Genomic DNA, 14,579 nt, shown 5'->3' on the forward strand with positions numbered 1-14,579 from the left:
GGCTCGAATAAATTGGTTTCACTTCATTATGATTTTTTAAACACTTCATTGTGGTCTACACAACATGTAATGGTGGCTCTTTGGTCAAAATATTTCATAGATTATGTTTTACTGACCATCTTCAAGCTGCTTTCTGACTGTCTCTTCAGGATGCGCTGTTTTGTGGGCGGTCTTACTTACGTGCCCCCACTTTGACAGTGTCTTCTTCCCATGTCATCTTTGTTGTAGTTCTAAGCGCTTCCATAGCGAGGCTACTGACATACATAAATTAGAACTGTACGCTACTTGGTATTGGAAATGGCAACGGCGGAGGATGCATGTTCATGTACGAGCCAGTCTGCCTCAAAACAAGAGGATAGAGAAAAATATGTTTGACTACAGCGTGCAAAGATCTTTAGGTACATTTCTACCATACAGGGATAATCCGCTGACGTCACACTTAGGAAAAACATCACTAAATGGGCAAATTCCAAAAGGCTTGTTTCCCGGAAGATTGTTTTTTATACATGTCCAGGGTTTGATTTTTAATTTTCAGGACTTTTGCAGATCCCCAATACACAACAACAGGTACCAATAGGCAAGAAAAGTTGGTTTTGCATTAGGCTACAGAGGCCCTTTAAAACGGTAATGCTAACGTAAACAAACCCGGGTTTCAGGTTGAGAAGTCCACTTCAATTCAAGGTTCACCATGAATTGATTACGTGGACCCCGACTTAAACAAGTTGAAAAACGTATTCGGGTGTTACCATTTAGTGGTCAATTGTACGGAATATGTACTGTACTGTGCAATATACTAATAAAAGTTTAAATCAGTCAATCAATTGTAGACTGTCCATCAGTCTCAGAAAGTTGGTTTCTCTCCTCGACATCAGTCAAGCGCCTCGGTCTCCATTCACACTGCAAACAAGATGTATTTGACCAGGGCCCCTGGCTAAATGGGGGCCCTAAGTAGAACACATTACAAAAAATATTTTCCTCACTTTTTATTCAGGTGAAACGATTTTAATACTTTGAGAGACAAACTTCAATTCAGTTCGTGTTTTGTATTTACCGTATTTTTCGGACTATACTGTAAGTCATTCTGGAGTATAAGTCGCACCGGCTGAAAAGGCATAATAAAGAAGGAAAAAAAACATATATAAGTCACACTGTCGCATTTTTTGGGTAAATGTATTTGATAAAAGCCAACACCAAGAATAGACATTTGAAAGGAAATTTAAAATAAATAAAGAATAGTGAACAACAGGCTGAATAAGTGTACGTTATATGACGCATAAATAACCAACTGAGAACGTGCCTGGTATGTTAACGTAACATATTATGGTAAGAGTCATTCAAATAACTATATAATATAGAACATGCTATACGTTTACCAAACAATCTGTCACTCCTAATCGCTAAATCCCATGAAATCTTATACATCTAGTCCCTTACAACAGTGGCCCCCAACCCGGTACCGGTCCGCGGACCGATTGGTACCGGGCTGCACAAGAAATAAAAATTTAAAAAAAATAAAATAATTATTTTGTTTTTAATTAAATCAACATAAAAAACACAATATATACATTATATATCAATATAGATCAATACAGTCTGCAGGGATACAGTCCGTAAGCAGACATGATTGTATTTCTTTATGAAAAAAAAGAAAGAAACCCCCCCCCCCGCTCCGTGGGACAAATTTTCAAGCGTTGACCGGTCTGCAGCTACAAAAAGGTTGGGGACCACTGCCTTACGTGAATGAGCTAAATAATATTATTTGATATTTTACGGTAATGTGTTAATAATTTCACACATAAGTCGCTCCTGAGTATAAGTCGCACCCCCTATGAAAAAAACTGTGACTTATAGTCCGAAAAATACGGTAATAGGAAATGCAAATTTGTGCAAAAATAGCAAATGTAACTGTGGAAAGCGCATTCAGCATTGTGCTGAAAACAGCGCCATCAGACGGGGGCGTGACATGTGCTGATGGCGAGACACAGCTGGCAGATGATTAGATTGCGCAGGTGGTACGTGTTAATCGAATCATCTGTTGTCTTTAACAGTGAGCGGCCGGGTGCAGGAGGAGGAGGAGGACTGGTGAGACTGAAAAGTCTGGACAAACATACGAGTGAAAACTGGAGAAAAACACTAAACCTTGGTTTAACCCTGCACAACTGGCTTCCAGAGTGTATATTCGCGAGTCTGCGAGTACGCAAAGCTTACAGTAACATAATCAAAACACTTCCCGCCAGGATTTGAAACCAGTACAACCAAGTTCACGCCCGGCACTAACACTGTGCACCACGGAGTGGAGCAGGAAGGGGCTAGGAAAAAGTTGGCCAGTAAAATTTCATATATAGCAGTCATTTTTTATTTGAGACCAAGGGTGATCCGTATCACAGAAGAAAAAAAACAAATAAAAGAGATACAAGCAGAAATAAAATAAATAAAAACTTGTATATATAAAAAAAAAAATATATATATATATATATATATATATATATATATATATATATATATATATATATATATATATATATATATATATATATATATATATATATATATATATATATATATATATATATATATATACATACACTATATTGCCAAAAGTATTTGGCCACCTGCCTTGACTCTCATATGAACTTGAAGTACCATCCTATTCCTAACCCATAGGTTTCAATTAGGGCTGCAACTAACGATTCATTTGATAATCGATTAATCTGTCGATTATTACTTCGATTAATCAATTAATAATCGGATAAAAGAGACAAACTACATTTCTATCCTTTCCAGTATTTTATTGAAAAAAAAACAGCATACTGGCACCACACTTATTTTGAGTATTGTTTCTCAGCTGTTTGTACATGTTGCAGTTTATAAAAAAATTAAAAAAATAATAATAAAAAATTGCCTCTGCGCATGCGCATAGCATAGATCCAACGAATCGATCAATCAATGTTTATCAATCAATGTTTATTTATATAGCCCTAAATCACAAGTGTCTCAAAGGGCTGTACAAGCCACAACGACATCCTCGGTACAGAGCCCACATACGGGCAAGGAAAAACTCACCCCAGTGGGACGTCGGTGAATGACTATGAGAAACCTTGGAGAGGACCGCATATGTGGGTAACCCCCCCCCCCTCTAGGGGAGACCGAAAGCAACGGATGTCGAGTGGGTCTGACATAACATTGTGAAAGTACAGTCCACAGTGGATCCAACACATCAGCGGGAGTCCAGTCCACAGCGGGGCCAACAGGGAACCATCCCGAGCGGAGACGGGTCAGCAGCGCAGAGATGTCCCCAACCGATGCACAGGCTAGTGGTCCACCCGGGGTCCCGGCTCTGGACAGCCAGCACTTCATCCATGGCCACCGGACCTATGCAACTCCCCCTCGCAAGGGACAGGGGAGAAGAGGAGAGAAGAAAAGAAACGGCAGATCAACTGGTCTAAAAAAGGGGGGGTCTATTTAAAGGCTAGATTATACAAATGAGTTTTAAGATGGGACTTAAATGCTTCTACTGAGGTAGCATCTCTAACTGTTACCGGGAGGGCATTCCAGAGTACTGGAGCCCGAATAGAAAACGCTCTATAGCCCGCAGACTTTTTTTTGGCTCTGGGAATCACTAATAAGCCGGAGTTCTTTGAACGCAGATTTCTTGTCGGGACATATGGTACAATACAATCGGCGAGATAGGCTGGAGCTAAACCGTGTAATATTTTATACGTAAGTAGTAAAACCTTAAAGTCGCATCTTAAGTGCACAGGAAGCCAGTGCAAGTGAGCCAGTATAGGCGTAATATGATCAAACTTTCTTGTTTTTGTCAAAAGCCTTGCAGCCGCATTTTGTACCAACTGTAATCTTTTAATGCTAGACATAGGGAGGCCCGAAAATAATACGTTACAGTAATCGAGACGAGACGTAACGAACGCATGAATAATGATCTCAGCGTCGCTAGTGGACAAGATGGAACGAATTTTAGCGATATTACGGAGATGAAAGAAGGCCGTTTTAGTAACACTCTTAATGTGTGACTCAAACGAGAGAGTTGGGTCGAAGATAATGATGACTAAATTAATCGCCAACTATTTTTATAATCGATTTTAATCGATTAGTTGCTGCAGCCCTAGTTTCAATATGATGTCGGTCCACCTTTTGCAGCTATTACAACTTCAAGTCTTCTGGGAAGGCTGTCCACAAGGCTGCGGGGTGTGTTTATAGGAATTTTCCAGCATTCTTCCAAAAGCGCATTGGTGAGGTCACACACTGATGTTGGTGGAGAAGGCCTGATCTCTCAGTCTCCGTTCTAATTCATTCCGAAGGTGTTCTATCGGGTTCAGGTCAGGACTCTATGCAGGCCAGTCAAGTTAATCCACACCAGACTCTGTCATCCATGTCTTTATGGACCTTGCTTTGTGCACTGGTGCACAGTCATGTTGGAAGAGGAAGGGGCCCGCTCCAAACTGTCACCACAAGGTTGGGAGCATGGGAGCATTCAAAGTTCCTTTCACTGGAACTCCTGAAAAACAACCCCACACCATAATTCCTCCTCCACCAAATTTCACATTCGGCACAATGCAGTCCGAAATGTACCGTTCTCCTGGCAACCTCCAAACCCAGAATATTTAGGAGCGAGGACATTTCACGACTGGGCTTGTTGCACAGGTGGCATCCTGGGACAGTTCCACGCTGGAAATCACTGAGAGCGGCCCATTCTTTCACAAACGTTTGTAGAAACAGTCTCCATGCCAAAGTGCTTGATTTTATACACCTGAGAGAGGAGAAGGAGACACCTTTAGTCAAAAAAAGATTTACGACCTTAAGGTCAAAAGGTCAGAGGGGGGTGGGGTGAAGGGGAGGTCAGAAGGAGGCGGGGCTGAGGGGGGAATACACTTTATGTCAAAATGTGATTGATGGCCCTGTAAGAGGAGGGGTGGGGTGAAGGGGAGGTCAGAGGAAGGTGTGGGGTAAGGGGGGTGAGTTACTTTGTGTCAAAATGCGATTTACGACTTTTTGAGTATTAACACATGTACGTACACACACACACATACACTGGTATATGTGAATGGTAAGTCTTTGTTAGTACGAGCATTAAGAGAAAATGGAAAAGATGGAGAAAGCTGTTGTTTCAGTAGGCATGATTAGCGAAACGCCAGTTTCAATTTATAAAAATGATAAAACTTACTACGACGCTCCTCGAAAAAGTAGGATTTTTTTGAATCGTACTCAAATTCCTCCAACCGAGTCTTTGCGGGAGAAGTGGTGCTTGGAGGGTTATGGAATGATTGGATCTTTTGGATACGTTTTCCGATACCAGATGGGAGATATCTGTTTGTTTCAGCTGAAAGAGAGAAGAGACGAAAGCCCTTTTTCGATTGCATCGTCGCTATCAACCGTGGATTGGGATGTTTTAAGTTTGACAATGCCTGAGATTTTGTGGCATGATCCTTCTCCGATGGAAAAACGGGTAAAAGGAAGCTTGTTTACTTACCCGACGCTGGATGAGTTGCGTGAGAGAAGAATTCTGTTTAGCGCTACTTGGGAGACGAAATCTTCTGCCTCAGGTCGTTGGTTTTTTCGTGCCAGTCTCCGTGCTCCTAAAATCAACGGATCCTATCAGCCTCAGTCGACCGAACCAGACGTCTTTTCTTTGGAGTCTTTTAACTCTGAATGCGGGGTGTTTACCCCGGTGGTGGTGGTTCCTATAGCGGCATGGCGAGAGTGTATGGGAGAAATGAAGGAGAAGATAGACGTCTTGTTTCGAAGCAGTCGAAATTGGAAATGCGTACTGACGACGAAAAGAAGGTTGTCTTTTGAGACCACACCCCCGACGGAGTACGAAAGGACCTCCCCTGCCAATACATCAACCAATAGTATTTGAAAACAATCTTTCTACTAGTCCGATTGGTCGAAACTTTTTACGGGGCTCCTCCCCTTTGAAAACAATACGCCCCGTAATTTTTTGACCAATCCACAACGGTTTCTTTTTTTCGTACCCTTTAAAAACAAGACAATCTTGCAATTTTGACCAAGCCACATCGGTTCCTTTCTGAACGTGCGATCTCTCAAACAAGAAAATGGCAAACAAGACAAGCAGACGCGTACAGACTTCTTTTATACCACAGGACAAATTTAAACCATCCGTAAACACGGCTGATGAACCATCCGGCATTACGGCTGATGAAGCAGCCATGAGAGAGATTTTTAATCCTCCCGAGACGATGGTGGATGCAAACGGCGAAGAGACCCCTTCAATTCCGCCGTGTCGCTTCAGCAGATGCTTCGCCAGACAAGGGATGAAAACCTGCGAGGCTACACCGTCTTTGGCAGACAACGATACGGAGGAGGAGGTAAAGGAGAATTGTTTTGTAAACATAACTCCGCCATCATCCCAGCCATCATCTCCGTCACTCTTGGAGCCTACATTGCACATTGACGACGAAACCGATGGGGGTCTGTGGTTGTTTTTCGCCAGCACGGTGAAAACGGCTGTGTTTCATCTCCTCAACCACGCCATCTACAATTTCAGGCAAAGCAAGTGCTACGGTTGCTGGGTAAACCATCCGAGCCAGAGACAACACCAATGCTTGGAACCGTATGAGCAGGACTTTTTGTTGTACAACTACGACGGAGTCATCAGGAGTCTACGCAGGCCTAAATTCATTCAGGCCATTCAATGCTTGCTGATGCTTTGTTGCATCAAGGCTGAGGATTCAAAGGTTGAAGCCTATGCAGACTCTTTGCTGTCTCAACTGGGATCTGAGACAAATATCTGGGGGGCTATAGATGGCATGTACAGCGAGCTGGTGGGAAATGATGAAACGATTTTTGGACATTTGGGTATGGTGACAGAGTGTTGGAAAAAATAAAAAAAGATGGGTAATTATTGGGGAAATCTTGTCAACTTTGTGGAGAACCATGCTGTTGTATACCCATTGACGGACATGATAGAAGCATTTATTTTAAAACGCGACAAACCTCAAAAACTACAAATTATTCTTGACTATGCCCGCTCTAAGCCCACCTGGGAAACTGTTGTTTCTTATGCTTCTGACTTTGACATTTTTGAAATGATTTTGTCTGAATGGTCTAAAGAAAAGTCTTTTCAACCTTCACCTTGTCATGTGTTTGTTTTATATGCTCTGTTTGTTGATATGACGATGTATCGGCTGCGCTATGGCATCTCCGTTAATGTTTTGTTTGAACTACAAAAACTACATAATGCGATTAAATGTACCTACGGTATACCTGTTTTATATCAAACGTTGATTATAGTTTATAGTTTATAGAAAAATTGTTTTAGATACAATGTGTTGTTTTTTATAATAAAAACAAAATGTTTTAGATACACTGTGTTGTTTTTTTATAATAAAAACAAAATGTTTTAGATACACTGTATTGTTTTTTCATGAATGAATAAAAGAAATGTGTACCAAGCAAACCGAGGTCATTTTTCTGTGTCTTTCCACAATGAACAAAGCTATGGAAAAAGCGTACTATACACCCGCACACCCTGGTAGTTTTGGAGGGGTAGATCGACTCCGTAGAGCTGTACAGGATGAAACGGGGCAACATGTCAAAAGAGAAAAAGTTCAAGAATATTTAATGGGGCAAGATGCCTATACACTCCATCAACCGGTTCGCATCAATTTTCCAAGAAACAGAGTCTTTGTACCTAGACCATTAAATCAATTTCAAGCTGACCTCTGTGACATGCAAGCCTTGGCTAAATATAACGACGGTTTTAATTATTTAATAACGGTCATTGATGTATTTTCCAAGAAGGCTTACGCAAGGGTTTTGAAGAGAAAGACAGCCGAGGATGTGGTTAATTCGTTTCAATCAGTGTTAGAGGAAAGCCAAATCCCTCTTAAACTACAAACTGACGCGGGAAAAGAATTTTTTAACAAAAGTTTTCAAGCTCTGATGAAGAAATACAATATTGTACATTTTTCTACAGCCAGCGATCTCAAAGCCTCGGTGGTTGAAAGATTTAATCGTACTTTGAAAGGAAAAATGTGGAGATATTTTACAGCCAATAATACTAGGCGGTACCTAGACGTCTTACAAGACTTGTTAAAAAGCTACAACCACGGATATCACAAGAGGATCAACGTCCCTTTTCACTGTTTGAGACGGAATTTCCAAAATCAGATAACCCGTTGTATTTGTATTTATCTCAAAATCATTATAACGGTATCTCTGACATTAAAGGATTTTTGTCAAAACCGTACGTTTGCCACTATTGTTACAGAGGGTACACCAATTACAGCAGACACCAATGCGACGGCCATTGCGTAGTGTGTAATAATAACGACTGCGTGAAAATAACGGGAAAAATGGTCTTTTGCCAGGATTGCAACATGTGGGCCCTGTCACCTACATGTCTACTCAAACATAGGGAAAAACAGCTGGTGAGGAGTAAACTCGTCAGCATTTGCGATCGTCGAAAAAAATGCCTTGAATGTGGGCTATATTATGATGTACCCGTTGCTACAGGTATTGTCAATCACAAGTGCCCCAAGTCAAAATGTCAAATATGTAAAGTGGCGTTACCCCGCGGTGACACAGAGGCGGCAGGAACAGGACATCTTTGCTATATACAAAAACTACCATGCGATGTAAAGCACAATGATAACATCATATTTTACGATTTTGAGACGTTTGTCGGTGCCAATAACACACACATTCCCTTTTTAGTCTGTACAAAGACGTTGCAAGGAGAAGAGTGGTGTGCTTTTGGGACGGACTGCGTTGCGGTTTTTCTCACACATTTTAGGAAAGCTCGTTTTCGTCAATCTATATTTATTGCCCACAATTCCAGAGGATTTGACGGATACTTGATTTTGAGTGGTATGGTACAGTTGGGCATAGCACCCTCTATCATTATGCAGGGGAGTAAAGTTCTCCTTTTTGAAGACCGTGATTTTAGGCTAAAATACATTGACTCGGTTTCTTTCCTTACCATGCCACTCAGCGCCATGCCTAATGCGATGGGACTCGATGATTGCTGGTCCAAGGGGTATTTTCCTCATAAATTTAGTTCGGAGGAACATTTAAACTATGTTGGAAAATACCCCCCAATCACCAATTACGGAGTAGAACGCATGACGGCTGACGAGCTGTACAAGTTTGAGATGTGGTATCATGAAAAGAGTCAAGAGGTCTTTGATTGTCAAAAACAGGCGATACATTACTGTAAAAATGATGTTGACGTTTTGCGGGCAGGATGCATCAAATTTAGAGAGGAATTTATGAACGAAACGCATGTTGATCCCTTTAGTAAAATTACCATAGCCTCGGCATGTATGAAGGTGTTTGTGACTAATTTTCTCGAAGCAGACTCTCTAGCCATACCTTCCTCAGATAACTACCGAGGGACATGTAAAAAATACTCACATGCCGGCATCCAATGGTTAGAATGGGAGGCGCATCGTCGTGGAATTTTTATACAGCACGCTTTAAACAAAGGAGAAAAACAGATGGGTTCATACTTTGTAGACGGTTTTGCTGTAATCGGCGACAAACCGTTTGTCTGGGAATTTCAGGGATGTTTTTATCATGGCTGCCCGACGTGTTTTGAACCCAGTGCCATTTGTCCTTTGACAAACACTCGTTTTGAAGAGTTGCACAGGGCTACCGAGGAAAAAAAGGAGGCTTTAAAGCGCGACCACAAGGTCAACACCATTATCATTAGAGACCATGAGTGGAATGAGATGAAAAAAATCACACCCCGGGGTAATAAACTTTCTCAAAACTCACAATTTCCCCGAACCTCTCATTCCACGAGATGCTCTTTTTGGGGGTAGGACGAGCGCGTTTAGATTGAGGTACACGGCGGGTGAGAAGCAGCGTGTATTGTACGAGGATGTCACCTCTCTCTACCCGTATGTCAACAGTGCATTTTCTTATCCGCTGGGTCATCCCGTCATCATCCATACGGATTTTGACAATGTTCAAAACTATTTTGGTCTGGTCAGAGCCAAGGTTTACCCTCCTCGCGGTCTCTATTTTCCAATGCTACCCCACAGAACGGTCAAGGGGAAACTAGTGTTTACACTTTGTCGTACATGCGCCGAAAACAATAACCAACAGGGGTCTTGCGAGCATGATGAGGAAGGTAGGGCGCTGACGGGAGTTTGGGTCACGGTCGAATTTACCAAAGCTCTGCAGTTGGGGTACAGAGTTGGTAAGATTATGGAGGTGTGGCACTTTGAAAAGCAGAGCCGTAGCGTCTTTACGGGTTACGTTCAAACTTTTCTAAAGGGGAAGCAAGAAGCTTCTGGGTATCCTAAAGAAGTCATCGATGCAGAAGGCAGGGAAAAGTACATTCGTGAATATCATGAAAATCAGGGAATACTGCTGGATGCTAAAAAAATCGAGCTCAACCCTGCCAAGAGACAAATGTCAAAACTCTTTTTAAACAGTCTTTGGGGAAAGTTTGCGGAGAGGCACAATAGAACTCAGACCACCTTGGTGAAAAAAAGTGCTGAATTTTTCGACTTTGTATTTTCAGGAAAATATAAGGTTGAATATTTCTCCTGTCTCAGCGATAAGATTGCTATGGTACAGTGGAGATATGGCAAAAACAGCGTGGTGCTTCCCGGTAGCACAAATAATGTATTTATCGCCGCTTTTACCACCGCTTACGCACGCTTAAAAATGTACGGGTACCTAGAGAGGCTGCAAGAGAGAGTTCTTTACACAGACACCGATAGTTTAATCTACACGGTAAATGAGGGGGAAGCTTCTCTGGAGACGGGTTCGTATCTAGGGGAGTTGACGGATGAGTTGGGGGGCGACAGCATTCAAGAATTTGCCTCTGCCGGTCCAAAGAGTTATGCCTACCAAACCCTTCAGGGTAAAAAAACTGTGCTGCGTGCCAAGGGAATCACTCAAACCCGAGAGTGTTGCGAGAGGGTCAACTTTGACAGTGTCAAAGATTTGGTGGAGGGTTATCTACAGGGAGAGGAAACGGGTGAGATATACACGCCACATCAACAAATTGTTCGCGATAAAAGGGGCTTCCTTTTAAAAAACACTTCATTTGAAAAGAAGTTTAGAGTGGTGTACGACAAGAGACGTCTCTTTTCTAACGGAAAAACGTTGCCATTTGGGTATTAGAAAAAAATATATATATATTGAAAAAATGGAACAAGTAGACTTTGAGCCTAGATTTTATACACCTTTTTCATGCTTGATTGTAGGGCCTAGCGGTTGTGAAAAGACTTTTTTTGTAAAACGTATATTGGAAAATTGTGAACATGTCATGAATTCTGTACCCGATAACATTGTGTGGATTTATACTTCCTTCCAGCCCATCTATGCTGAACTAAAAAAGATGAATAAAAAAATAAAATTTGTTAAAGGATTGCCTGATTCTTTTGAAGATGAAAACTTGTTTCCGGACGATCAGACTCATTTGGTTATTTTGGACGATGTTATTTTTGAAGCTTCCAATCATCCTGAAGTGGTTAAAATTTTCACTCAGTACAGACATCATCGAAATATGAGCGTTATGATGCTGACCCAGAATGTTTTTCATCAAGGTAAATTTTCACGCACAATTAGCTTAAACTGTAATTATATGATACTGTTTAAGAACCCGAGGGACAGATTGCAGATTAACGTGTTGGCTCAGCAAATGTTTCCCTCACAAAAAAGTTTTTTCTTGGAAAGTTTTGCGGACGCTACTTTGGACGAGCATGGGTATTTACTGGTTGACCTGACACCTTTTTGCCCAGATCAATACAGACTAAGGTCGGGCTTGCTTCCGCATCAGTGGCCTGTTGTGTACGTGCCAAAAACATAATTTCAAAAATGTCAAAGCGTGTAAAAAGGAATGGTCCTATGTTAAAAGCTCTGTACCATGCATCGCCTCAAAAACGTCGAGACATTTTGAGTTACGGGTCTCCAGACTTTATTAGGACGCTGTGTGAAATTGCTTTAAACATTTTAAAGGGTAATGTTCCCTTATCTCCATCTCAATTTGCTAAACTTAAAAAACAAAAGAAAATCATCAGACTGCTGGCTGATAAAAGGACCGGACTAAAACGCAAACGTCAGACTCTAATGAAACAGTCGGGCGGTTTTCTTTTACCCTTGCTCTCTACAATCATACCGTTTATAGGAAGTCTTATCGGAGGATTGAGTGGAAAAGGTTAAAGATGAAAAAGGCTCAAAAAATGTTTCTCCTATCTCCCCACCAATTAAATCGTTTGACTCGAACTGAGCAGAGCATCAGACACTCGGCAGAGGATGATCTGGACGCTAAAATGAAAACCGTCTTAAACGAACACGGAATGAATCCTCATGAAAAAATAAAAATGTACGACACCTTGATGCAAAGATATCTTAGTTTGGTAAAGCAGGGCCAGCGTGAGGAAAAAAAGATGACTGTGACTTTACACAAGGATTCAAAGGATGACCCGTGGAACTTCCCTGATGATAAAACGCTGGATAAACCAAGGAACACAACCGGGGAGCCGGAGGATGTCACGATGGCCCAAGTTATAAAAAACCTCCCCCATCGCGATCGTAGCAATGCCGAGTACATTATGAAAAAATTATCCGAGAATGATAAGGGGTGGACCGCCAAAGGAGAGTTTGTTCAAAGCGGAACACCGGTGCAAGGATCTCATATGATCGATTTACTAAAACACCTAATGCAACGGACCAAAAGACCACAGAACCGTCCACCCGAGGGATGGAAAACATTTTTAACAGCGTTGTCGGAGCTAAACGTCCCTGTCTCAACCATTCATAACCCAGGAGCACGAGATCAATACAGACGTCTAAAAGCGGGTGTGGAGTTTGAACCGGCATGGAATGAAGAAGAGAAACGGGTTGGTTTGGAAAATGAAACATTTCTAACCCCTGAGAGGAAAAGAAAAAGTAAAAAAGTGACATTATCCCCGCGTTGGTTAAACCTTGAATGATGTGACATAAACTTTTGTTTTAATAAAATGTTTTTATTCATCAAACGCATTGTGTACAGCATTTTCATTTCAACGATTCAAAAAAGTTTCTAAACAACAGACGGTTTGTACGTTGCAGCTCCTACTATTATTCTTATTTAAGCAAGTACATCGTTGCAATTTTTTAACCAGGGTATATGCTTCAAGATCATTTTTTACTACATCATCATCGTATAAAGACAAAACTTGTTTAAAAGACAGTCCACAAAATCGATGGTACAGATAATAAACGCAGTGTTGACCACACACTACGGACAAAGGGTGTTGAAGCTGGAGGTCATGGTACAATATCCGATCAGAACGATTTTCCAAAAAGCTCAAGATGCTCCGTGGATAGTAGTCGAAATTGGGAGAAAATCCATAAGAATCAAAAAAAGTGGCGGTCCCATCTTCTTCCAGAGTCATCGATAACCAGTGCTCCCCCGGCCGATGTCCTTCGTGAGTGTTGACGATAAAGTAGGAGGGTGGGGTGAAGGAGTGAGTCAGTGAGATGAGTTGGTCGGAGGCCCATACACCACAAAAAACATCCCCCAACACTTGTTGCAAAAGCTTCTCCAATTGATGGTTATTCATTTCCAACATCAATAATAATCCACCAGCACTTGTCGTTTAGAATCAATTTCCAAAATAGAGTCGTAGCAGGCGTAAACCACAAGAGTGACCGTGTTGGGTAAGGGCACTCTGAATCTCATTTCCAGTCTTAAAGTTCCGTTTGAAACCCTGGACAATGCGTCGCTGTCCTCTCCCGGATTAAGATTAAACACGAACAACGAATACCCCCGCTCAAAATCTTGTCTGTTTATGCATAGAGGTAAATCTTTCAGATGCCTCCCTGTAGCACTAAAAATGTTGTAAAACTCTCTAACTGAAGCCCCCTGGTTAAATTGAGGTTGAAAAGCTTTGGAGGGAATTAGTTTTCCTGCTTGACAGAGAGTGATGTATTCTGCATTAAAATGCTGAAAATTAAAGGGGGAGAGATCCCTTCTTCCTGTGAAAGCTTCGTGATTCACCATGCCCGAAACAACGTATTTAGGCATCGTCCCCAAAAACAAATTTTCTTGGGTACATACTCTGGAATTTTCAGGGATAGAGTACGTTTTTACGCTGACCCTTGACAAAGGGTAGAGCGCGTTTCCTTTGAGTAAGGCTGAGGCGTGCCCCAATCGCACGGCCGGAGAAACGGTGACCTTTTTTGTAAAGAGAGAAGCGCCCAGCACTTTTAGACAAAAAGTACTGTCCACAGCCCCCATGAGACAAAAGGCGTCACTGGCGCGCGTGAGTTTGATTTTCACATCCACCGAGTTGAGAAGGAGTCTCTCGCTGAAAAAAATGTCGGCATGAAGCGGTCCCAGCAGGTGAACTTCTTTAGATTCGGCCGTGTAACCGCTTCTAATGTTAAGTCCTTTGTTGGGTCCATTTACCCCTGCTATAGAGTCTATAGAGGCGGCGGTGTCTTTGTAAAATAAACCAGCAGAAAATTGACTTCTGAGGGTAGCTTCAGAATAGTTTAGTAGCGTTTCAATTATTGCTCTGTAGGGGTGAGTGGCGCTGGATTGAGAAATCAGTCTATCCCCGAGCATAATGTCGCATTGGCTAAAGATGGTGTTT

At 41.8% G+C, this 14,579-nt stretch overlaps 1 long non-coding RNA gene across 1 annotated transcript; it reads right to left on the minus strand.

Annotated features, from left to right (window-relative positions):
- Positions 1-2,921: 2,921 nt before the first annotated feature.
- LOC133662453 (uncharacterized) lies at positions 2,922-6,003 on the minus strand. Its single transcript, XR_009828104.1, has 3 exons — positions 5,486-6,003; positions 5,180-5,335; positions 2,922-4,765 (listed from the first exon to the last, which is right to left on the minus strand). It is a non-coding gene; the product is annotated as an uncharacterized LOC133662453 (long non-coding RNA).
- Between the last annotated feature and the right edge of the window lie 8,576 nt (positions 6,004-14,579).

The sequence above is a fragment of the Entelurus aequoreus genome, linkage group LG02 (assembly GCF_033978785.1).
Source record: "Entelurus aequoreus isolate RoL-2023_Sb linkage group LG02, RoL_Eaeq_v1.1, whole genome shotgun sequence".
NCBI classification, from domain to species: domain Eukaryota; kingdom Metazoa; phylum Chordata; class Actinopteri; order Syngnathiformes; family Syngnathidae; genus Entelurus; species Entelurus aequoreus.